At 40.9% G+C, this 26045-nt stretch overlaps 1 pseudogene; it reads right to left on the bottom strand.

Annotated features, from left to right (window-relative positions):
- Positions 1 to 4735: 4735 nt before the first annotated feature.
- LOC139361589 (large ribosomal subunit protein uL23 pseudogene) lies at positions 4736 to 26045 on the bottom strand (annotated as a pseudogene).

Here is a 26045-nt window from a genome sequence, read left to right as displayed (position 1 = left end):
GTTTGAACCGGTTTCAGCTGGTTTGATCCGGTTCCATCCGGTTTGATCCGGTCTGAACCGGTTTCATCCGGTCTGATCCGGTTTGAACCGGTTTGAGCCGGTTTGATCCGGTTTCAGCCGGTTTCAACCGGTTTCAGCTGGTTTGATCCGGTTCCATCCGGTTTCATCCGGTCTGAACCGGTTTGATCCGGTCTGAACCAGTTTCATCCGGTCTGATCCGGTTTGAACCGGTTTGAGCCGGTTTGATCCGGTTTCAGCCGGTTTCAACCGGTTTCAGCTGGTTTGATCCGGTTCCATCCGGTTTGATCTGGTCTGAACCGGTTTGATCCGGTTTGAACCAGTTTGAGCCGGTTTGATCCGGTTTCAGCCGGTATGAACCGGTTTCAGCTGGTTTGATCCGGTTCCATCCGGTTTGATCCGGTCTGAACCGGTTTGATCCGGTTTGAACCAGTTTGAGCCAGTTTCATCCGGTTCCATCCGGTTTGATCCGGTCTGAACCGGTTTCATCCGGTCTGATCCGGTTTGAACCTGTTTGAGCCGGTTTGATCCGGTTTCAGCCGGTTTGAACAGGTTTCAGCTGGTTTGATCCGGTCTGAACCGGTTTGATCCGGTCTGAACCGGTTTCATCCGGTCTGATCCGGTTTAAACCGGTTTGAGCCGGTTTGATCCGGTTTCAGCCGGTTTCAACCGGTTTCAGCTGGTTTGATCCGGTTCCATCCGGTTTGATCCGGTCTGAACCGGTTCGACCCGGTTTGAGCCGGTTTGATCTGGTTTGATCCGGTTTGAAACGGTTTCAGCTGGTTTGATCCGGTTCCATCCGGTTTGATCCGGTCTGAACCGGTTTCATCCGGTCTGATCCGGTTTGAACCGGTTTGAGCCGGTTTGATCCGGTTTCAGCCGGTTTCAACCGGTTTCAGCTGGTTTGATCCGGTTCCATCCGGTTTGATCCGGTCTGAACCGGTTTGATCCGGTTTGAACCAGTTTGAGCCAGTTTCATCCGGTTCCATCCAGTTTGATCCGGTCTGAACCGGTTTCTTCCGGTCTGATCCGGTTTCATCCAGTCAAAACCGGTTTGATCCGGTCAAAACCATTTGGAACCGTTCGATCCAGTTTGATCCGTTCTGATCTGATCTGGTTTGATCCGGTCAAAACCGGTTTGAACCTGTCTGATCCGGTTTCATCCGGTCTGGTCCGGTTCGATCCGGTTTGATCCAGTCTGATCCGGTCAAAATCGGTTTGATCCGGTCAAAACCGGATCCATCCGGTCTTATCTGGTTTGTTCTGGTCAAAACTGGTTCGACACAGCCGCCACCACCTGCCCACCGCCCTGGCTTCTGGGAGCCCCATCGCCGGGGGGTCAGGCACCCCCCAAGATCGGGCTCCCAGCTGCCACCCCCGTCCCGCCCCCCTGGCTTCTGGGAGCCTTGTGGACTCACAGCCTCTTTCTGATATTGTGAGTAATATCATCTCCCCATCTGAAAATTTTCATCTCCTTCTCAGACGATTGTACACCCCCAGTGTGCACATACTCAGAGGGAGTAACCCCCTCTGTATTAGGAGTCATATCAGCCTTTTCCTCCCTGAATATTCAGAACAGTATCCCAGGGTTGTTTCTACTTCCAGTGGTACTGATTGTCATATCCTCCTCTCCCAAGCAGAAGTTCGAAACACTATTACAGGGGGTGTACACCGTCTGTGATATAGAAATTAACATCGTCCTCTCCCCGGTGGATATCAGGAACAAGTCTATTAATCATTAATATTAGTAATTATATTAATATTAATAATAATTATTGATATTAATGATCACAATAAAGAGAGTAAAAATTAATACTGGTTTAAAATGTTAATGATTTGTAACAATAATTATTAGTAATATCACTATTAATAATAATATAACGATATTAGCAATTAATGTGACTTAAATCAATACCCAGTGATGCTGGGAATCAAATAATAATTAGTTTTAGGAACTAATAATATTATTTGATGACATTAATATTAATAATTAATTGAAAGCAGGCATAATCATGTATTGAAAATCATTATCCATAATTAATAATGGTATCTTATGAATTTTTAGTATCATTGATAATTATTAAAATCGATCATTGATGATTAATAATCATATTATTATTCCTCATTCCACAGGAAATGTAAACCTACTTGTGATGCTGTTCTTAATATCCAGGGACGGAAAGCAGGATTTTAGTTTTTTTTTTTTTTTTTTTGAGATGGAGTCTCGCTCTGTCGGCCAGGCTGGAGTGCAGTGGCCGGATCTCAGCTCACTGCAAGCTCCGCCTCCCGGGTTCACGCCATTGTCCTGCCTCAGCAGCCTCCCGAGTAGCTGGGACTACAGGCGCCCGCCACCTCGCCCGGCTATTTTTTTGTATTTTTTAGTAAAGACGGGGTTTCCCCATATTAGCCAGGATGGTCTCGATCTCCTGACCTCGTGATCCGCCCGTCTCGGCCTCCCAAAGTGCTGGGATTACAGGCTTGAGCCACCGTGCCCGGCCGGATTTTAGTTTTAATATCACAGTAGGTGTACGCTCACCATGTGATGCTGATCCGAATATAAAGCGGGGTAGAGTATCACATGACTCCAAACATAGCAATGAATGGATAGCTACCCGGTAATATTGCTCCTAATATTCCCGGAAGAAGCCTATGCTATTAGTCCGAATATGGCACTGAGGGTACAGCTCTTCTGAGATAGTGTTCCTAGTATGCGGAGGGGTAGAGGATGATAATAATTCGCAGGCTGTGTGCTCCCGCCCAGTGATATTGTAATTACTATCCTGGGAGGGAGAGGATGATATTGCACTCTGTACAGCAGGAGGCGTACACCCAGTCTGGGATATTGTTCCTAATATCCATGGAGGGGACAGGCTGATATTACTCGCAATGTGGCACAGGGTGGACATTCACCCTGTTTCATCCTTCTCAATATTCCAAGGCCGAGAGACTGATATTAATCTCAGTATCACAGACACTGTACAACCCCTTGTGATACTCTTCCAAATATCCAGATCAGGTTCCCAGCAGCCACCCCCAGCCCGCCCCCCCGGCTTCTGGGAGCCCCATTGCCAGGGGTGAAGGTATCCCCCGCGATCGGGCTCCCAGCCGCCACCCCCGGCCCGCCCCCCTGGCTTCTGGGAGCCCCGTCGCTGGGGATGCAGGCACCCCCCGTGATCGGGCTCCCAGCTGCCACCCCCGGCCCGCACTCCTGGCTTCTGGGAGCCCCATCGCTGGGGGTGAATGTCCCCTTTGTCCTTATCAGCATGTAGCTAGCAATATTGTGACATTTTTACTGCAGAGTGAATGATGACTGGGGCATCTTAAGAGGAGTTGTAGGGTGTTTCTTTCTGCATAGGTACCTCTTCTCCCTCCTACCCGCAATTGACAAGTGCCCATCCACTCCAGCATTAGAGATGCTACTAATATGTGAATTTTTGGTGGTCCCTCCAGGTGAGCCTTCCCAGACTTTCCCTTTTCCGGGAGCTCAACCTCCTGTTCATGTCTAGCTGTCTATCTACTCTAACAGAGCCCACTATCCTGTGTCTTTCCCAAAAATAGTGAGGGAACAATGAATTGGAAACCATAGCAAATGATATACATGTAGATGAAAACTTTACAACTTACACAAATAATCACTCAAAATCATCCTTACACTAAAAATGCAATACTATACAATTTCTAGAAGAAACTATAGAAGAAAAGCTATGTGCCTTTGGGTTTGGTAATGAATTTTAACAAATGGCAAAAAAGGTTGATATACCCAGAAGAAATGACAATGTGAATTTCTTAATATTTATAAATATTTAAAGTTTATACTCTGGAAAATACCTTGTGAAGGGAACAAAAAGACATGTCACATATTGAAAGAAAATATTTGCAAAATACAGATCTGAGAAAGACTTTGTATTCAAAATACAAAATTCTTAAAACTGAACAATAAGTTAAACAGCCCAATTAAAAATGCACACAGATCTGAACGGACACCTCACCAAAGATGATCTACAGAAGGCAAGTAAACATACCAAAAGATGCTCAACATAGTACATAACTGAAAACCACAATGAGATAGCACAGCTGGTCTATACCTCTTACAACTGCTAAACTCTTTAAAAAATGACAAATTGCTGGAGGAAAAACAAGAACTCTTTTCATTGCTGGTGGGACACTGTGTATAAGACCGAAATATGCCACCCTAAAATATAATGGCAGGAAACCAGAATATGCCACCCAAAAATATGTCCCTTTGGCTTAAGAATTATTCCAAGCTGATTATTTTGAGAAAAAAAAAAAGCCAACGAAGGAAGTTTTGAAAACAGAGTAGAAGTTACCCTTGTGTAAGGAAAATTTACATCTATAAAGGAAATCCCCATTTAAAAGCTACCTCTCTCTCTCAGCACCAAGAAGAGAAAGGTAACTAAATCACTAAAGAGTCTTATCAATAAGGTATACATGTTTTTAAAACTTTTCTGTTTTTCTCATTTTAATCTGTTGTTTGTTACAGAGGGTCCTATCTAAGAATTCCAAAAACACAGAAAATTATTTGTCCTCCCCTATTACAAGTTGGGCAGTTTTTTCCAAAGCTAAACAACTCTCACCTTACAATCCAAAAATCACATTCCTAAGTATTTTGACAACTACTTTGATGTTATTTCTAAATAAAAGCTACCATGCAGTTATTTACAGAAGCTCTATTCATAATGACCAAACAAAAAAAAGAATCAGAAAATCTTATAGTAGATGACTGTGTGGGAATCCACTCAGACATCAAGAGTTCTTATAAAGATTATTTAAACGAAAACATTTGAGATACTGAAGATAAAGGAAGAAATCTTACCAGAACTTACTTTATCCAATTAAAGCAGAGCTCCCAGAAAAATACAGCTGCCATTAACTCCATCCAAGGAGTTTCTTGCAAATTCAGCTGCCATGAAGACAGTGTACTCTTTCCCATTAGCATTGGTAAATGAAAATGAAATCCTAAGCTCTCAACTGACTGAACAGACCAACTCTTGGCTGACGGAACCCCAGAGTAACTTTCAAAACTGAGTTCTCAGCTTGTCCAGGATGGGATGATGGGGGTCAGATACACCGCGTTATTCCCCCTCGTTTGCTAACCATGATGAGGCTTTCTTCCCTAAGGATTAAACAGAAACCAGCCCTTTCAAAGGTGCCACCACTGATATCAACCTCTCCTTTCCTGCCTAATAAGAGACCACCCATGATGGAGAGGTTCTGGCCTGTGTACAGAGGATGCACAGAGCAAGTTTTCATGTCCTCTGCTTCACCTTTTAATGTCAGAGGGCTGAAAACTCTACCCTGGGATCATGCTAACACTGCCATCTTTTGTACATGGGACCCATGAAGAAGCAAGAAACTCAATTGCACAAGCATGCATTTCTCCTTTCATAAATATTCATGACTCCTCCTAGAGTTTATTAAATATATGTTTTTGCCAATTCCACTCAGCATAAATTACTATTTCCTTTACATCTCCCTTGAAGCATCTGTTTCTGGCTTCTGGCTGGAGGCTATGCTTCCCAGTCTGTGAGAAGGACAATCCTGCAGGCTGCAACTCTTTATAGGAAATAAATCTCTCATTGGGTGTGGTGGCTCATGCCTGTGATCCCAGCACTTTGGGAGGCCAAGGCAGGTGGATCACCTGAGGTCAGGCATTTGAGACCAGCCTGGCCAACATGATGAAACCCTGTCTCTACTAAAAATACAAAAAATTAGTCAGGCTTGGTGGTGGGCATCTGTAATCCCAGCTAATTGGGAGGCTGAGGCAGGAGAATCGCTTGAACCCAGAAGGTGGAGGTTGCAGTGAGCCGAGATCGCACCATTGCACTCCAGCCTCGGTAACAAGAGTGAAACTCTAAAAACAAACAAACAAACAAACAAAAAAAACCATAAAAATAAGAAATGTCTCCTTTCCAAATTTATGAAATTGTCATTTTGTTAATCATTTTGGATGCTGAAGAACTTGTAATCCAATGAGTAGAAATGTTGGTAGCCCATTTATGGCTGTCAACCTGCCAATTCTGAGGAGTTTGTATGATCCTTAATCTGAAAGAATCTCATCCCATTAGGATTCTTGTCTCCTTTTCTGTTGCCTTTGCCCACTGGCTCTGCCAACAGGGGTCTTTCTTTCTCCTTGGCTATCTTTGGATAGGGGGGCTCCATCTTCTGTACCACCTTAAGGAATGCCTTTTGCATGCATGGCTAAGTCATTGAAAAGCCTACAGTTTCAGTAACATTTTGAGTGAGTACTCTGTGAAGCTGGGTTGGAATCTCAGGCGTCTCTGTCTGGAAGGTAACTCTTGGGATACAAGTTTCTTATCCTAGCTTTGGTTTTGAGGCCTCTGTGTTCTCCTCTTGGGTTGGAAGTTAATCCTGGCTTTTTGTTTCATGGTGTCTCTGTGATCTTGATCTTGCTCTTTTCATGGGAACTTCTCAGTTGACTAAATTCTCCCTTCTCAAACCTCTGCTGACTATGTGTTCCACCAATATGGAGCTAATTCTACTTCCTTTCCTGTTTGCATGACTTTACTAAGAATAAGAATTATTTAGAACTTTAATGGCTCCTTTGAGAAAATTTTTATCTTCCAAACTGCCTCCTTTTAGATCTTTCCCTTCCCATTTGAGTCTCTCAACTCCCTACAATCACTGAAACTTTAGGCACCCTGCTCCATGCCTTGGAGGCTCTCAACATGCTCAAGAATCTGCAAAAGCAAACACCTGGGGCTGAAAAATAAAACAGAAAAAAAAATTATTTCTCAGCCTCTGTAAGATTGTATGTCAAAACAAAAGAAAATCTTACATATCTCCAAAATTATTAGCGAGAAAAAAGCTTTAGCCCTCATATGAAGAAGGTAAAAACTTGTTCCATTTTCCAGAAACACAGTTATAATACAAATAAAAAATGGGGCAAAGACAAAAACCAAGTCTTCTGTATAAACTAGTAAATTTTGTATTATTGTAATCACATTAGTCAGGGTTCTCCCGAAAGGCAGAATCAGTGTGATATATGTAGATAGATAGATGAGAGAAGACTCATTAGGGGAATTGGTTCACATAATTATGGAGGCTGAGAAGTTCCACGATAGCCTATCGCCAAGTTGGAGAACTAGGAAAGCGTAGCATGGCTCAGTCCAGGTCAAAAGGACTCAGAATGAGGGAAGCCAATGGTGTAACTCTCATTCTGAGGCCAAAGGCCTGAGACCCTAAAGTTCTGATGTCAAGGGCAGGAGAAGAAGGATGTTTCCATTTCAGAAGGAGATAATTCCCCTTTCCTCTTCCTTTTCGTTCTATCTGTGTTCTCAACCAATTGGATGGTGCCTGTATTCATCCATTTATACACTGCTATGAAGAAATACCCGAGTCTGAGCAATTTATAAAGAACAAAGAGGTTTAATGCGCTGACAGTTCCACATGGCTGGAGGGGCCTCACAACCATGGTGGAAGGGGAAGCAAAGACGTCCTTCTTCACATGGCAGCAACAAGGAGAAGTGCTGAGCCAAATGGGAAAAGCTCCTTATAAAAACATCAGATCATGAGAACTCACTCACTATCATGAGAACAGCATGGCAGTAACCACCACCATGATTCAATCACCTCCAACTGGGTCCCTCCCACGACATGTAGGAATTATAAGAACTACAATTCAAGATGAGATCTGAGTGGGGACACAGCAAAACCATATCTGTGCCCATCTACATTGGGTCAGGGTTATCTCAGTGTCTTCCAGAAATACCCTCACACATATGCCCAGAAATTGTGTTTTACCAGCTGTGTGTCTCTTAATCCAATCAAGTAGATGTCTAAAATTAACCATCAGAATATTTATGCCTGATTCATGGCTGAAATTTCAGGATGAAAGCTATGAAATCTCTATTTGTGTTTGTATGTCTATTAATGTGTGTTATGTATATGTGATATTTTCTTAACTCAGGTTAGCGTTGCAAAATTCATTTATAAAATTCTTTAAAAGTGTTCTATTCTAACTTGGCTTGGAAAAACATAAGCATTTATAAATAAATATTCACCAAACTCCTAGAAATATAGGAACTGGTCAAATGTTTTTTAAGTTAACACGATTTGGATAAAACTTAGTTAAATAAGGTTAATATAATATTTTTGGTGTAATAAAACAACTATGTCTTCAAAGTTACCACTATCGAATATAAAACAAACATAAATTCCTATTCTGCTTGAGTTCTACTCAAATAAGCTAATATTATACTTACTAGAAACGTAAAATCTTAAAGCTTTTAAATTTGATTCTAATTAAGTTGTCATTCTTATGAAAAACATTATTTCTTTTTTATGGTGAAAAGATATACATATATTTAGAGTTAGTCAGTTGGACTCGGTTTAGATGATCCCAATTTTGTTGCAACATCCAAAGCATCATAATCAGGAGCGAGTCGAACATATGCCTTCTTCTCTTTATCAGGTCGAATCAGGATGTTGACTGTGGCCACATCCATGTCCCAGAGCTTCTTCACAGACTGTTTAATCTGGTGCTTGCTGGCTTTAACATCCACAATGAACACAAGTACGTTGTTTTCTTCTATCTTCTTCATGGCCGACTCAGTGGTCAGTGGAAACTTGATGATAGCATAGTGGTCAAGCTTGTTTCTCCTGGGGGTGATCTTCCGAGGATATGTGGGCTGCCTCCGGAGTCGCAGTGTCTTGGGCCACCTCAAGGTGAATGACATGTGGATCTTCTTTTCTGTATGTTGCTGTGGACACCTTTCAACACTGCCTTCTTGGCCTTTAAAGCTTTGGCTTTGGCTTTGGCTTTAGGAGGGGCAGGAACTTCCTTCTTCACTTTCGGTGCCATCTTGTGAAAAGCGAAAAACATTATTTCAAAAATAATTTGTTTATTGTAAATCTGCTTAATAGTAGTTTCCAAAATACTTTTGGTAATTTTTAACCTTAAAGTTAAGCTAAGTAAAAGATTTGCATTAAATATCTAGACCATTTATAAATAAGATACAATACTAAAACATTACTTACTGAACATAAATAATTCAAGTTTATATAATTTTTGCTTCTTATTTTTACAGAGAGACTAAAGATATTTTGGACCATTAATAAACATGTTTTTGTCTACCACAATGAGAAATTGTACGATGAGGAAACTATTCATGTAGATGTTGGGAGATGGTATATGTAGATGTTGTAGATGTTGGGAGATGTAGATGTTGGGAGATGGTATACTCATACATTTTCTAACCTACTATGGAATGCTAATATATGACAGTTTATAACTGTTTACTTGTTAGTTTTCTCTGGAAAATAAAAGATTACTAAGTATTAAAATTATAATCAATATGTGTAAATAAAACTACTAGAAGCAATAGAATAACTAGAAACAACTCTATGCAAAGCATGCAAGAAAAGTAGGGCATGATTCACAAGTAAAGTAGGATGTATTTTTTATAAGGAAAACCTTACAAAAAATACAAATAAAAAGAGATATCTAACCTTCCCTGTGTTATATTTGTATCAGTAAAATGTTGTTTTCAGAAATTATATAAAATTCCTGGAAATTTGTCAATGTCCTCCTTATCCATGCTATGTGCCAGTATAGAGTTATGAGTCATAATTCCAATTATTATTTTAAATGTTGTGCCGGGTGCAGTGGCTTATGCCTGTAATCCCAGCACTTTGGGAGGCCGAGGTGGGTGGATCACAAGGTCAGGAGATCAAGACCATCCTCGCTAACACGGTGAAACCCCATCTCTACTAAAAATACAAAAAATTAGCTGGGCGTGGTGGCAGACACCTGTAGTCACAGCTACTCGGGAGGCTGAGGGAGGAGAATGGCGTGAACCTGGGAGGCGGAGCTTGCAGTGTGCTGAGATCACGCCATTGTACTCAAGCCTGGGTGACAGAGCGAGACTCTGTTTCTAAATAAATAAATAAATAAATGTTGTATGCCACAGAAAAAATCAAATATCCTTGTCAACTGTGGTATAATCACAGACATTTCATACTCTTTGTCATTTAGATATTATTTCTCCCTGATGCTTTCCTGAAAGCTCCTGCGATCAGCTACAGGTCAGAATGTTCATCTCCAATACAGGACTCCCTCTGAGACTCATGGAAAAGAGTATGACAGGTACTCTGGTTAAAGACTTCTGATGATATTGCTTAAATAACTTTAAGACCATACACTTGACTCAGTGAAGATCTCCAGAAGCCTGGTGGAGAAATTGATGGGGTCATGAGACTGCTAACCCAAGATCCAGCAAGACTGGAATTGATTACGTGGCACTGAATGAACTGATGAAAATTGATTATAATTTTATAGCTTTTTAGAGCATTGCTGGTTCTTTAATATTCTAGTTTCTGAATTTAAGAAATCTCTTTCTCTTAATTTAACTGTAACTTACAACAATTTGGTAGATTATACTTTTGTAAACAGAAATGAAGCGTTTACATTTTTTTCCCTGCCTAATCTCTCCAGAATTTTGAAATTCTTACTGAATACTCTTTTTTTCATGATGATATAGTTATTAGCAAAAGTCCAGTAAGAATCTGTTCACCCTATAACAGGACATAATTGGAAAATTTGGTTATATTATCAAGATTTTTACTGGAACATCATATTTTAGAAGTGTACCTAAGATCAGTTACGACCAGCAATTTTAAGGAAATAAGGTTGACTATTATGGAGACAATGCTTACAAAACACTGTGAGAAATGGGAAAGTTCTTCTTCAAAGATTGTAAAAAGTCACAATTTCTTACTATAAGATTGCTATCCACTGTGTGTGTGTGTGTGTGTGTGTGTGTGTGTGTGTGTGTGTGTTCCAAATCAGTTGTCCTAGCTTGCTCCGGCATGCCTGGACAGAACTAGACAAGCCCCAGCCCATAGTGTATGCCATTCCTTATTTGGAGATGCTTCCTTAACTATCCCTGGCAACTTCCTTTTCTTTCTTTGTTCTATTCCCCTTACCTAATTGAGAAAGTTTTAAACTAATAGCCAATTGGGTAAAGTGTAAAATGTGAGGTCCTATTCCAGCCAATGGTAACTGGACACAGCAGTAGGGTAGACACATCAGGTTATAAGTAACTCTGTCTCCTTTGTTCGGTGTGCTCTTGTGGCTGGACAGCTATTGAGTAGCACCCTTTCTGCAGAAAGTAAAGCTCGCCTTGCTAAGAGATTATTTGTTCCCATGTTAATTCTTTTTTTTTTTTTTTTTTTTTTAGAACACCAAAAACTTCATTCCCAACAGCACTCTGAGAAAAGTCAGCCTGATACTTACATTACAGGGATCACAGCGTTACAGGTTAGTAAAGAAGGTCATTTCCTGGTAGGCCCAGGAATTTAGGGATATTTGGGGGGACTCAAGAAGAGAGGAATTCACACAAAGCTATAAGGACTGCAGCTGAAATTTGATAGTATGTTCTTAGCTTGGCTTTTAGCCTGAATGAGGCCTTTAAAAGTCAAATCTGAGATTCTGTATGAAAACTTCCAGCAAAGAAACTTTAAAGCACCTATGTGCTCATCTCCTGTTCTTGCTGCACTTACGTAAATAATCAAGCAAAATCTAACAAAACTATACTTGAATTTAAAACAAGAATAGTCTTACTTTGATTATGGTCAAAAATGATGGTTACTACAGAGAATAATTTTATGTTTCAATGGAAAACTATAACTTGGCCGGGCATGGTGGCACATGCCTATAATTCCAGCACTTTGGGAGGCCAGGAGTTCTAGATCAGCCGAGGCAACATGTTGGAAACCCCGTCTCTACCAAAAATATAAAAATTAGATGGGCACGATGATATGTGCCTGTAGTCCCAGCTAATCAGGAGGCTGAGGAGGGAGGATCACTTGCACCAAGGAGGTAGAGGTTACAGTGAGCCGAGATTGTTGCACCTTTGCACTCCAGCCTGGGTGACAGAGCCAGACCCTGTCTTGAAAAATTTTTTTTTTTTTTTTTAAGGAAAGCTATAGTTATTGTGGGTTATCAGATTCTAGTCTTGTTTCTTGTTTTGGGGCTATTTTTACCTCTTTGTAAACTGGATCCTGCCATCTGATGAATTTTGTCCCACAATGATACTTGTGGAATAAGAAGCCAAGTATTGTCTCTCCTACTAATATATCTATTGTCAGTTAATTTGAAGGTCTCCAACCCTGGAACAAAGTTAGAAGAGGTAGGTTTTGCTCCCCAAAATGCATAACCAAACTGTGGTACATTCATGCAATGGAATACTATTTAGCCATAGAAAGGAACAAGCTATCAACTCACACAAAGACATGAGTGAATCTTGTATGCACATTGCTAAGTGGAAGAAGACAGTCTGAGGAGAATACACACAGTGTGACCTCATTTAATGAGACACTGCAGAAAGCAAACTACACAGATGGGAAACCATTGGCTCCATGGGGTGGGGGTTTCAAGCATTTCATATGATACTTTAATAGTGGGATACCTACCACAATGCACTGGTCAAAATACGCAGAATTTTACAACCAAATGGGTAAATCAAACTCTATTCAAATTAAACAAAATTACTCAGGATGTGGAGTATCCCAGGACAGAATACATCATGTGAAAAATAATTTAACTATGCTACAAATTACTGTGGTTTGGATGTGGTTTGTCCCTGCAAAAACTCGTGTTGAAATTTGACCCCCAATGTGGTGGTGTGGGGCAGTGGGGCCTAGTGGAAGGTGTTTGGGTCATGGGGACGGATCCCTCATGAATAGATTAATGTTCTCCATGGGGATGAGTGAGTTCTGCTCCCACAGGAATGGATTAATTCCTGCAGGAGTAGGTAGTTAACAAGAGTCTGGGTTCCTTGGCTTCCCTCTTGCTTTCGTTCTTGCTATGTGATCTCTGGTGCACCCCTTGCTCCCCTTCCACTTTCCACCATGAGGTGAAAAAGACTGAGACTCCACCAGATGCAACTGCCCAATCTCAGACATTCCAGCCACCAGTATTGTGAGCCAAAAGGACCTTTTTTATTTATAAATTACCCAGCCTCAGGTATTCTGTTACAGAAGCACAAAACAGACTAAGACACAAATGTAGGAAAAAACTCACTGAAGGTGTAGGGAAAATGGTGTTGACGTAAGTCACTTTGAAAATTAATAGAATCCGTATGCTGAAGGCAAACAAACTATACTTCATCACTGGATTCTATTTTATAAAATTCTTTCCAACAGAAGCAATTGTGAACAATTGTAAAACCACAGTATCTGTATCTGGAATAAAACAATGACTTACATAAGTCGCAGATGGTAGTAACCAGGTTTCTCACTGTTGAAGTGGGAGGTTACAAATTAGCAAGGGGAGAAGGCTAGAATGATTCATGTGCTATTGAACGTAAACTTATGTTTAGTTTAATATAGATACACACAGTTCTACATAGAAAACTTTATAATTAGGTGTGTATAGGTAGGTTACACACACACATATACTTCCTAGCATTGCTAATGAGGAACAAGTGCTCATTCAACAATGTGCTCATTCGGCAGCCAGATGTAAGTTTTCCTACCATTCTGAAAGGAATGAGGCTCTTTGAAGAAATGTCTGATACTAGAACTGGGACAGTAAATATAGGAGTCGGGATAATCTTGAAGTATCAGAAAGTAAGTACTAAAAAAAATTAAAATATATCAAAGAAAAATAATAGCCAATAAAAACAGCTACTGATGGCCAACACAGGAATGAATTGTAGTGTTGAATAATAATTAAAGCTGAAAGTAATTATCTAGGTGTCTGTATTTGTATACACAGGTGAATAAGAAAACAGAGTTGCATAGAAATCTCCTTTGCAAAAGAATTCCAAGTAATTGATGTAGACACTCAGCCATCAATAATGTGGAGCCAACTCCTCACTCCGTAAGTGTGGGCTCTGCACAGTGACTTGCTCCAAAAGAACACATGCAGTATGGGCAAGGAGGAAAAATAACTTCACAGTGGAGAAACCTGACAAACAGTAGCTCTTCCAAATGATTCAAGTGAACATAAAAGGTGACAGTTCACCTTGAGAACATGCAGTGACAATGGGGGACATTCTACAAAATTCCTGACCAATCCTCCTCAGTACTATCAAGGTCAGCATGACATGGAAAGCCTGACACACTGTCACAGCCAGGAAGAGCCCACAGGGAAGTGATGACCACATGTCATGCGTGATCCTGGATGGGATCCTGGGTCAGAGTAAGACAGAACCAAGGGCATCCAAATGAAATATGAACTTTAGTTAATAATAGTCTATCAGTATGGGTTCATTAACTATGACAAATTATGTAAGATATTAATAAGCCATGTGAGACACACTGATAGAATATGTTAATAAGAGATGAAACTAGGTTGCAGCTACATGGGAAATCTCTGCATTTTTGGGGGGGCAATTTCTGAGTAAGTAAAAAAAAGATGTAAAATAAAACTTTATTGAAAACAGTTATAATTTTTGAATACTTCTTTGTTTAATTATTTATACCACGAATGACTAGTAATTGACACTGTTAACTAGTCCTGTTTTTTTAAATAAGAGCATTTATGACACAAAAAATTAAACAGTACAGATTGATATATAAATCAAATGCTCTTTACATGTTTTCTGTTAGAGTAGTCACACATATGTGTAAACTTAATTATCATACTTTTTTCTTGTGCTGTAGTTGTGTCCTGGTTCATTCTCTAAAATGCTGTTCGCCTTAGACCGGGAAAAAAAACCTTACAGACTCTGTTTCAATTCATGGCTAAATATTTTCAAAACAGTGACTTTGTAAAAATATGTTCCAATGGAAAATTGATTCATTGTGATGGGATCACTTATTCCAAAGACTTCCTGTCTTCATTTCGTGTCCATGGCTACCTTTTAGCCATAATACAAAAGAATTGCCCATGTGTTTCTTGTTGTTCTGAAGGGTTATAGATATACAGGGGTTGGTTATATTCATGTTTATTTACATATATGTTTAAAATTGTCCATATAAGGGTTTTAAAGATTCCATTGGAAGCCTTATGCTTTAAAATGTACTCAGAATTTGTTTTAACCAGGGATGTTAAGACCTGCAGACATGGAAGTGACTGTCCCATTCAAACTCATAGATCCCTAGAAATAGGAGGCACAGGGACGCCCCAGGCAGAGGCAGGAGAGGGGAAGGCACGGGCAGGATCCTCTGCTGTAGTCTCTGTGGGACAGCAAGGGCAGGTAGGGCAGGCAGGCTTAGGCTGCCCAGCGTTAATAGCTTCAGCAGGCTCTGGGGCATAGGGGCCATTTCTAGTTGTCTAGTACCTCACCCTGTGGTGATTAAGGAAGGGCGGTATTGTCTCCTACAGTATCAGAGCTAGATAAAGTAGGTGGTTAGGAGTATGGGTTCTGAATTGGTAGTTTAATTGGCTGGTCCTGGGAAAGACAATCTTTTCCCAGTATACACTAGATGCTAGAGCGTCAAGAAAACAGAAAATAAGAAAATATAAGTAATGCATTCTGTGTGTACAGATGGAGTCTTCTTTTGCTTCCCCAAAGGAAGAGTCCACAGGAGCCTGGCACTCCTGGACCTGAGGAAACCCTGAAAATGTTGGTATCTGCAGATCCTCTCCAAAAAGAGGTCGCCAATCTCCTAAGACTACAAGCTGATCCCAGCATTCTGGGAGCCAAGAGGGAGAAAGAATCCGCTGATCTCCCTGCTCAGTAAATTGGCTTTCACTAAATACTGTCTTTGCATAAGCAGCATTATCCAGTGTCCTGGAGCTTAGAAAAGTTCTGTTTCAGTATCTGAAGAAAATAAATTGTTTCTTTTTCTGATGTCAGGGAGGAGCATTTGACTGCCAGTGTGGACTGAAGGGTCTTGGGATCAGTCTTCCCAATGTGCTTTGAACCGACCCTCTGTGTCTGCCTCACCATCTCCTCAGCTTACCTAGATACTTGGGAACCCTAACACAAGCCCTTCTAGGAGTCTGTGGTGTGGCTTAGCTGCCTCTGTAGGAATCTCTTGGGGTTAAACATTTTCCACTCTGCTAAGTCAGTGCCATCTGTTCTTTGGCTTCATCTTCAGAAGACCCTGAGCCCTTCCCCACCCTCCTTGCCCCACCCTCCACACCAACTGCGTGGCGCCCTTGAGGCCATAGGGTTGCTACCATAGGATTTTTGTATTGAGTGCTCTCATTCCAAGCAACTGTGAGAGATTTCTATGGCAGGGCCTCCGGGTTCCTGTCAAATTAAATTGTAGTTGAGTGGTGGGTGCTATTTAAGAAGCATCCCCCTTTCTCCTTCCTAACAGAGCCCTGAATTATTCAGTCACGTGGTTTGAAACGTGGGGTGGGTCCCGGTTGACTTAACCAGCACTGTCTCACCCTGTGTCACAGTTACTGGTTCCAAAGTGAGTGTATAACTGAGGCTCATGCCAGGTGCCACACAGCACTCCCTTGGTCCCCCTAATGGACTTTGGGATGGGCGGGGTCTGAGTTGTTCCAATTAGAGTCAAATACAAGTTGCGCTAGGTTGTTAGGAACAAGAGTGTGCTTGTTCATGCTCCCTCTTTGGTGAAGAATGCAACCTCAGAAATTGTTCCTGGTGATTTTGCCACATGCAGAATTATTCTGGCTTCACTGAAGGCAGAGCAGAAAATTGGGAAGAGACTGAGTCCTGGTAGCATACATGAGCTTCTGTGCTCAGATTCACCCTGAAGCCTGGCCTCCTTCTGAACTACCCACCTGAGTCAATAAATTCCCTTGTATTTAAAGTAAAATTGAGCTGGATTTTTAGTTACTTGCACCTGCAGGTGTTCTGTGAAGCTGGTACTGTGAGTTTGCATCTGAGAATATTTACAGTGTTTCTCTCATGGTTGAGTCAATCATTTCAAGGATGCTCTGAGGGTAAAAAGAACGATGAATTGTGAAGCAGTGAATTGTGCTGCCAGGCACAATTCATTGGACAATAGAAAGCCTCATCTCCTGGGCAGTAGAAAGTTTCATTGTACATAAATTACATATCTTGTTTCTGTCTCAACCTCTTATTTTTTCATATGCAAAGGAGGTAAGGAAATCCAAATAAGTACAGCAGCTAATATGCCTCTCAGACATGATCCAAAACAGAATTGAATTATGTAAGCCTTGTTAAAATTCATCATCATCATTCATATTTCTGAATATTTAAATTAGAAATTCTGAAAAAGTAGTTTGTTTCAGAGGTAGTTTGTATGTAGGTAGGTATTTTTTCAAGATCAAAAGTTTATTTTTTATTATCTCATTGAGTTTAATTTACATATAACAAAATTTAGTAATTTTAAGTGTACAAATCAATGCATTTTGACAAATATACATATAGTCATGTACACAACAGTACCATTAAAATACATTTCATTACCCCCAAAATTCTCTTGCATGCTGCTGTAGTCAGTGACCCCTGCCCCACACCACAGCTTCCGGCAGTTGCTTTCTTTCACTCTAGTTTTGTTTGTCTTAGAATATGATACAGGCCACATGCAATGACTCAGGTCTGTAATCCTAGCACTAGATTGAGAAGTGGGGATCACTTGAGCCCAGGAACTTGAGACCAGCCTGGGCAACATGGCAAAACCCCATCTCTTAAAACACACACACACACACACACACACACACACACACACACACACACACAAATTAGCCAGGTGTGGTGGCACACCCCTTTGGTCCCAACCCCTTTGGTCCCAGATACTCAGGAGGCTGAATAATCACCTGAGCCTGGGAAGTCAAGGCTGCGGTGATCTGTGATCATATCACTGCACTCCAGCCTTGGTGACAGAGTGAGATGTTATCTCAAAAAAGAAGTATTTGATATAAATGGAATCATATAGAATATTCTCTTATACCTAGTTTCTTTCAGGTATTCTAATGCCTTTGAGATACGTCCATGTGATTTCCAGTGTATATGTCACTCTTATGTTGGGCAGTAACCGTTGTAGGAATATATTACAGCTTATCTACTCTTCAGTGATAGACTATTTTAAAAATATTTGGCTATTAAGAAGAAAGTTGTTATGAATACTTATATTCAGACCTTTGTGTCAACAGATTTTCACTTCTCTTGGTTGAAAACTTAGGAGGAATTATTATTTTTTTAGGTTATGGATTTTTAAATGATTGTCAGTTGCCAGTTACTTTAAAAAAAAATGTAAGTTCTTAAATTTTAAAGTTTAGGATGCCTGACTACCCTGACAAAAACAAGCAATGGGGAAAGGATTTCCTATTTAATAAATGGTGTTGGGAAAACTGGCTAGCCATATGCAGAAAACTGAAACTAGACCCCTTCCTTACACCTTATACAAAAATTAACTCAAGATGGATTAAAGACTTAAACATAAGACCTAAAACCATAAAAACCCTAGAAGAAAACCTAGGCAATATCATTCAGGACATAGGCATGGCCAAAGACTTCATGACTAAAACGCCAAAAGCAACGACAACAAAAGCCAAAATTTACAAATGGGATCTAATTAAACGAAAGAGCTTGTGCACAGCAAAAGAAACTCTCATCAGAGTGAACAGGCAACCTACAGAATGGGAGAAAATGTTTGCAATCTATCCATCAGACAAAGGGCTAATATCCACAATCTACAAGGAACTTAAACAAATTTACAAGGAGAAAAAAAACCCATCAAGAAGTGGGTGAAGGATATGAACAGACACTTCTCAAAAGAAGACATTTATGTGGCCAAGAAACATATGAACAAAGGCTCATCATTACTGGTCATTAGAGAAATGCAAATCAAAACCACCATGAGATACCAACTCATGTTAGTTAGAATGGCGATCGTTAAAAAGTCAGGAAACAACAGATGCTGGAGAGGATGTGGAGAAATAGGAACACTTTTACACTGTTGGTGAGACTGTAAATTAGTTCAACCATTGTGGAAGACAGTGTGGCAATTCCTCAAGGATCTAGAACCAGAAATACCATTTGCTCCAGCAATCCCATTACTGGGTATATACCCAAAGGGTTATAAATCATTCTACTATAAAGACACATGCACACGTATGTTTACTGCAGCACTATTCACAATAGCAAAGACTGGGAACCAACCCAAATGCCCATCAATGATAGACTGAATAAAGAAAATGTGGCACATATACATCATGGAATACTATGCAGTCATAAAAAAGGATGAGTTCATGTCCTTTGCAGGGACATGATGAAGCTGGAAACCATCATTCTTGGCAAACTAACACAGGAACAGAAAAGCAAACACCGCATGTTCTCACTCATAAGTGGGAGTTGAACAATGAGAACACATGGACACAGGGAGGGGAACATCACACACGGGGGCCTGTTGCAGGGTCGGGGCCTAGGGGAAGGATGGCATTAGAAGAAATACCTAACATAGATGAAAGGTTGACATGTGTAGCAAACCACCATGGCACGTGTATACCTGTGTAACAAACCTGCACGTTCTGCTCATGTATCCCAGAACTTAAAGTATAAAAAAAAAATAAAAGTCACAGGATGTTTATGATAGTATCTATTACACTGATGTTGACATCACACATGGCTGACTATTTGGAGACTCCAAGTGAAATTTCTTGCAGTTCTCAGTGCCAGGAAAATATGTATTTCTGGATAAAAACTCAAAAATTTTAGAAAAACTTCCAAGTTTCATAGTCTAGAGCTCTAACACTGGAATCTTCCAAATTTAAGGATTAATGATTTACCTAAATCTAAAAATAGTAGGTTGCAGATGTATTTAAACAGTGTGCCTAGGTAGTATGCTTATATATTAAGATTAAAATGGTCTTCTAAAGTTTATTAATTCTAATATAACCTTTATTGTTTCATGTACACATATCTTTCTGGTTCCCAGGATAATTTAAACAATTAATTCTAAGCAACTATTAACTTAGTTCTAGATTGGGATATCTATTTATGCATTTGAAGCTTTAGATATGTATTTCAAATCAGAAATGTGTGCTGGTCATGGAAAGTTGTGACTTAGAGCCTCAGGTAAGTTTTTTTTCATGTGAACATACTGCTTCCAATTGTTATGCCCAGAGCAGACAATTAATAAATACCCTTGGAACTGAATGAGTGATTAACTGCAAATATCACAATACATCTTCTTAGCGGGAATGATAATTAGACATATTTAGTCCTTGCTGTAACCTAAGAAAGGAATTCTTTTCATTAAATGTTTAATGTCTCACCCTGTTCATACAGCCGGAGTTACTGATTCAGTTTGATGTGAATTCAGTCTTATAAAAGACCCATCATTAAAACCTGCACTTATGCTTCCTATAGTATTGGAACTTCCAACTTGTATACAAAGTAGATATCCTTCATATTCTTAAAAACCACAAGAAATCTCCCTTTATTCATAATAAACACAGAATTAGGTATTCTATTAAACTGAACAATAGAACTCACTGGGAGTGACCACATAAACTATATCACGAATTGTCAAAGTGTCTGGAAAAGTCAGTGGGCCATTTCGCTCCACGCTGTGCCGTGAGCCAACCAAGAGGGTTGTCAGTGACTCTGCGTGGGTCACCCAGGGCACGTGGTGCTGAGGCTGTCAAAGAGCAAGACGGGGCTGCATCTAAACTCAGGCCTCTGCTAAGTGTCCGAACTCGGGCAAGATGCTAAAGACTTTAGAGACGTTTCCTTTTCTATGATTGGGGTTATAACACTCACCCTGTCAGGTTCTCGTGTGCGTTGACAAGGCCGGCACGTGACACACCAGGGGCAGAGCTGGACGGGAACCTTCTTCCTCAGACATCAGGGTCCTCATGAGCATCAACAAAATAAAGAGAGCAGGAGAGCAGGAGAGCAGGAGAGTGGGGGAGCGGGGGAGCGGGGGAGCGGGGGAGCGGGGGAGCAGGGCATCTCCAGCTGTGTCGGGACTGCAGCAGGGACTCAGCAACAATCAGTCTCTTTTTCTTGTTTCATCCAAATCATATATTTAAAAAATAGGTGGGGTTATCATGGATGTTTATATTGATTCCTGGGATCAGACAAATATACCTTTCCTTGTCATGCTGTTTTCTCTTCCCAGATGGTTTGAAGAGCTTCGTTTTGGACTTGATATTCCTGGAGTGCATTTCTTTTTCTAATTAGTTCAGTCTTGACCCTGAGCCATCACCCCTCCAGAGTAGCAGGATATTCCACTCCACCATTGTTGGGGTGCCACAATTTCACTACTAATCAAAGGCTCCTTGGTTACTGAAAAATGAAAGACGTACCTCTAATAATCAGTCTAGATTGTCACTGCTCACTTCCTCATTTTCCAATTCCACAGGGGCCCCCCAAAGCCCGGAAGGTCTCATTTCAGACGTCTTATAGACCATGGGAACCAGGAAACACTGGGAACCCTAGGGCCAGCACCCACCTCATTTGCACCCTGTCTCTGTTTCCATCACCCTCTAGATATTGCCACAGAGCAGTGTTGGGACCCACTGGAGATCTGACTGCTCCCAGTCTGGGAAACTGCCTTCTCTCCCTCCACTGATATCGTATTTCTACTTTCCACCCCACAGAAATCCTTGAACTAATCACAAAGGGGATTGGTAGTTACCTGGTGTGAAGCAGAGCTGAGCCAAAGGATGAAGCAATATTGCAATGGACTCTGTCATTGATATCACTAGTTCGCAAATCTGTTACCACTATGGTCAAATTTTTATATTCACTTTAAAATTATAACTCATTCTGCTCATTGTATTCAAGGCAACATCTACCCTAAAATATACTCAGGCATTAATTTACGCTCTTCTGTTTACAAATGAGAATTCATAAGCAAATTGAGGTAGCAATAACATTTTTTTAAACTGAAGGCAAAACAGAAGACATATACACATACGTCAGTGAAACAAAACAAAGAGCCCAGAAACAGACTGAAATACAGCCAGCTGATCTCTGACAAAGGAGCAAAGGCAATTCAATGGAGAGAGGAGAGTCTTTTTAACAAATGATGCTGGAACAAATGGACATCCATGTGCAAAAAAAAAAAAAAAAAAAAAAGAATCTATAAACAGACCTTACACCTTTTACAAAAGTTGATGCAAAGTAGATATTAGATCAATATATGAAATGCAAAATTTTCAAACTCCTAGAAGATAACATAAGGAAAAACTCTAGATAACCTCGGATTTGGTAATTCTTTTAGATACAACACCAAAAGCATTATTCACAAAGAAAAATATTGGGAACTTGAACTTTAACATAAAAAAACTTTAGTTTTGTGAAAGATACTGTTAAGAGAATAAAAAGACAAACCAGAGACTGTGAGAAAATATTTGCAAACTATATCTAAGGATTCATATCTGAAATATGCAAAGAACTCTTAAAACTCAATAAGAAAACAAACAACCCAATTAAAAATGGGTAAAAGCTGAACATTTATGCAGATGGAAATTAAGTATATGAAAAGATGCTCTGTATAATGTCTTATTAGGAATTGCCAATTAAGACGACAGTAAGATACCACTACATACCTATTAGAATGGCCAAAATCCACAAGACCAAAAACAGCAAATGCTGGTGAGGATGTGGAGCAAAAGAAACTCGCATTCATTGCTGTAGGCATTATGTGACATTTTGGAAAAGGGAAAATTACATAGATAGCAAAATGATCAGTGGTTGACAGGGGTTGGGGAGAGGAAAGGATGGATGGGCAGAGAGCCTTGGCTGTTTAGGGCAGTGAGACCACTGTGTGCGATTTCACAATGGTGGACCCACGACAGTGTGCAGATGCCCACACCCATTGAATGCAGACCACAAAAAGGTATTAATTACATAAGCCATAAACTTTCATAATGAAATAAATGTTTTTTAAAAGAAGATAGTGTTGTTCAGTTACTGTCTACTTTCTGAAATGGAGATGGTGGAGCGCTTCCATGGTTGTGAGGATAAAAATAGATTAGAGAATGTAATAACTAAAATAGGTGTATAAACATTGTTAAACTATTTTATTCTCATTTTAAAAACATGCCTTAAATATATTTGTTATGCTTTACAATTGAGCAAGTAGTGCAAACACATTAATATAATTCTCCTCTAGCTCCACTGAGAAGCCAGGACTGCAGGGCTTCAGTGCAGGACTGCACAGCTCCACCTGCACCTGCCAAATGCAACAACCTCTTTCAGTGTCATTAAAATATTTCAATAGGAGGATTGAGTTTAGATCCAACCTGTGTTTTCTCCCCTGGAAAACAAAGGTTTTTTTGAAACAAAGAAGGTCTTTACCGTCTTCATCCGAAATGCTGAGGCATCTGCAATGTCTGCTGTAAGTGACACCAGGCTCTCCTCTGAAATCTAGCAATGGGAAAATAGACTGTAGATTCTGCTTTCAGAAAGGTGGGAATCAGAACTAAGTCAAAATGCCATGTCCTCATTCATAAACATCTTATTTTACAAATTCCACAGGTTTAGTTATTTTGGGATTAATATGGGCCTATATTAAAGTGCATTTATTAATTTAGCATGAATTGTTCAAATGCATTCTGGATCCTGAGCTGACATCCAGCAATGCTGAGTGTGTGCCTGTGTGAGTCACCAGCAATGAAGAGCCTCAGGTTATTGTATTTATAAAATGAAGGGGTTTAGGCTTGCTCTGATTTTTTAAAAACCATTTTTAACAGTAAAAACTGTTTTTCTTGCTATATAAAAATGTACAAGAAAAACTCAAACATTACAAATGATAAATTATAATTTTATTAATATAAATATTTTTGTGAGCTCAATTTATATGACTTAGTTATTATAAAAGAAATGAGCAAGGCCAGGCGCGGTGGCTCAAGCCTGTAATCCTAGCACTTTGGGAGGCCAAGACGGGCGGATCACGAGGTCAGGAGATCGAGACCATCCTGGCTAACACGGTGAAACCCCGTCTCTACTAAAAAAATACAAAAAAACCAGCCGGACGAGGTGGCGGGCGCCTGTAGTCCCAGCTACTCGGGAGGCTGAGGTAGGGGAATGGCGTGAACCCGGGAGGTCCAGAAACACCGTTTTTACATTGCCATAGCTAATGTTAACATCTCCTAGAATAAAGGGGGGAGTCACCACCAAGGGTCAGTTCTGGAGTGAGGGCATTATTCTTTTTGCATATAATGCAGTGACTCCACATTGCACCAGTGGCTTGGTCAAAAAAGACAAAATTTCTGGGGAATTAGTGTTGATTATTTTTAGATATCATAATCTTGGCTTTATGGACACCTTATATTAAACAGATCTCACTTGCCAAATACCACAGGATGCAGGCCAACAGACAGGCTCCGAGGGCTCTTGTGAGCTGGAACTGCCATATAAGCAGAACCACAAGAGAGATGGAACACTGCCCATATCCAACACAGCATAGCCACCCTGAAAGCCTCACCCTTTCTTTTAGAAATGTGTTTAGATTTTATACACTTTTGCTAGATTTTGTTATGTAAGATTTATGTATTGAAAGGTCTTAAAGATTTTTAAATGTTGAGTAAAATGTTCACGAGTATAGTTTATATATATAGATGTATATGAAACAAACCTGTCATATAATTTATTTTCTTTAAAAACAAGGCACTGGCTGGGTACAGTGGCTCACGCCTGTAATCCCAGCACTTTGGGAGGCTGGGACGGGCAAATCACGAGGTCAGGAGTTTGAGACCAACCTGGCCAACATGGTGAAACTTGGTCTCTACTAAAAATACAAAAAATTAGCTGGGCATAGTGGCAGGCACCTGTAATTTCAGTTACTTTGGAGGCTAAGGCAGGAGAATCACTTGAACTCGGGAGGTGGAGGCAGCAGTGAGCCAAGATCATGCCACAGCACTTCAGCCTGGGTGACAGAGTGAGACTCCATCTCAAAACAAAAAACAAAAAACAAGACCCTTATACAAATTACCCTTGGAACTTTTATTTAGAATTTAAGGTTATTTGGGGTTTAGTGTCATGTAAACAAAATTCTCCAATTGCTAGGGTCCTCTTGGGGTGCTGCATTCCTGTAAGACATGATCATGCCAGAAAAACAGACCCTTCTCCATCTAGGAACTCAAATGCCAAGGGTGATGCCAGATCAACTTTCATTACTGTGTCATATATTCCTAAATTCAGTGTATCATAGAAAAACAGACATACCCTTAACAGTTTAACCTGACAAGTTCTGAAATACTTCCGTTGCAATAAAAGTTGTGAAAAGGCTATCTTGCTAGAGATCTCTGACTCAGAGAAGAAAGTGAAGGCTGGGCACGGTGGCTCATGCCTGTAATCCCAGCACTTTGGGAGGCGGAGGCAGGTGGATTACTTGATGTCAGGAGTTCGAGAGAAACCTGGGAAACATGGTGAAACCCTGTCGCTACCAAAAATAAAAAAATTAGCTGGGCATGGTGGTGGGTGCCTATAACCCCAGCTACTCAGGAGGCTGAGGCAAGAGAACGGCTTGAACCCTAACCCGAACACGAACCCTAACCCTAAACCTAACCCAAAACAGAACCCGAACCCTAACTCGAATCTTAATCCTAACATGGAACCAAACCCTAACCCTAACCCAACCCCAACCCTAACCCCTAACCCGACCCCGACTCCGAAACTGACCCTGACCCTAACCCCTAACCTCTAACCCTCTAACCCTCACCCTCACCCTCGCCCTCGCCCTAGCCCTAAAACCCTAACCCTAAAATCCTAACCCTAACCCTTGGGTGGAGAGAACCTCTGCGCGCAGGATTCAGAGGGGATTTCGGTTTCCCGTTTTCCACACTGAACCATTCTAAGTAGTCTCTGACCTTCGTTATTCAGGGCTAGAAACAGAAAGTATTTTATTCACTGTGGATGCGGCCCCGAGTTGTCCCAAAGCGAGGCGGTGCCGCCAACGTCTGTGCTGAGCACAACGCAGCTCCGCCCTCGCGGTGCCCCCACGCCAGGGTCTGGGCAGGGTAGAACGCTGTTCTATCTTCACGGTACCCCCGAGGTCTGTGCAGAGGAGAACACAGCTCCGCCCTCGCGATGCTCTCAGTGTCTGGGCTGAGGAGAATTCAGCTCCGCCCTCACAAACGTACAGCACCGGCGCTGGCGCAGAGTCGCACGCCAGGCGCGGGCGCAGGCCGACGCAGG

Source organism: Macaca nemestrina, unplaced genomic scaffold (genome assembly GCF_043159975.1).
Source record: "Macaca nemestrina isolate mMacNem1 unplaced genomic scaffold, mMacNem.hap1 Scaffold_66, whole genome shotgun sequence".
Taxonomy (NCBI): Eukaryota; Metazoa; Chordata; class Mammalia; order Primates; family Cercopithecidae; genus Macaca; species Macaca nemestrina.
The sequence above is the reverse complement of the archived record's forward strand: the minus strand, read 5'-3'. Positions and strand labels throughout refer to the sequence as shown.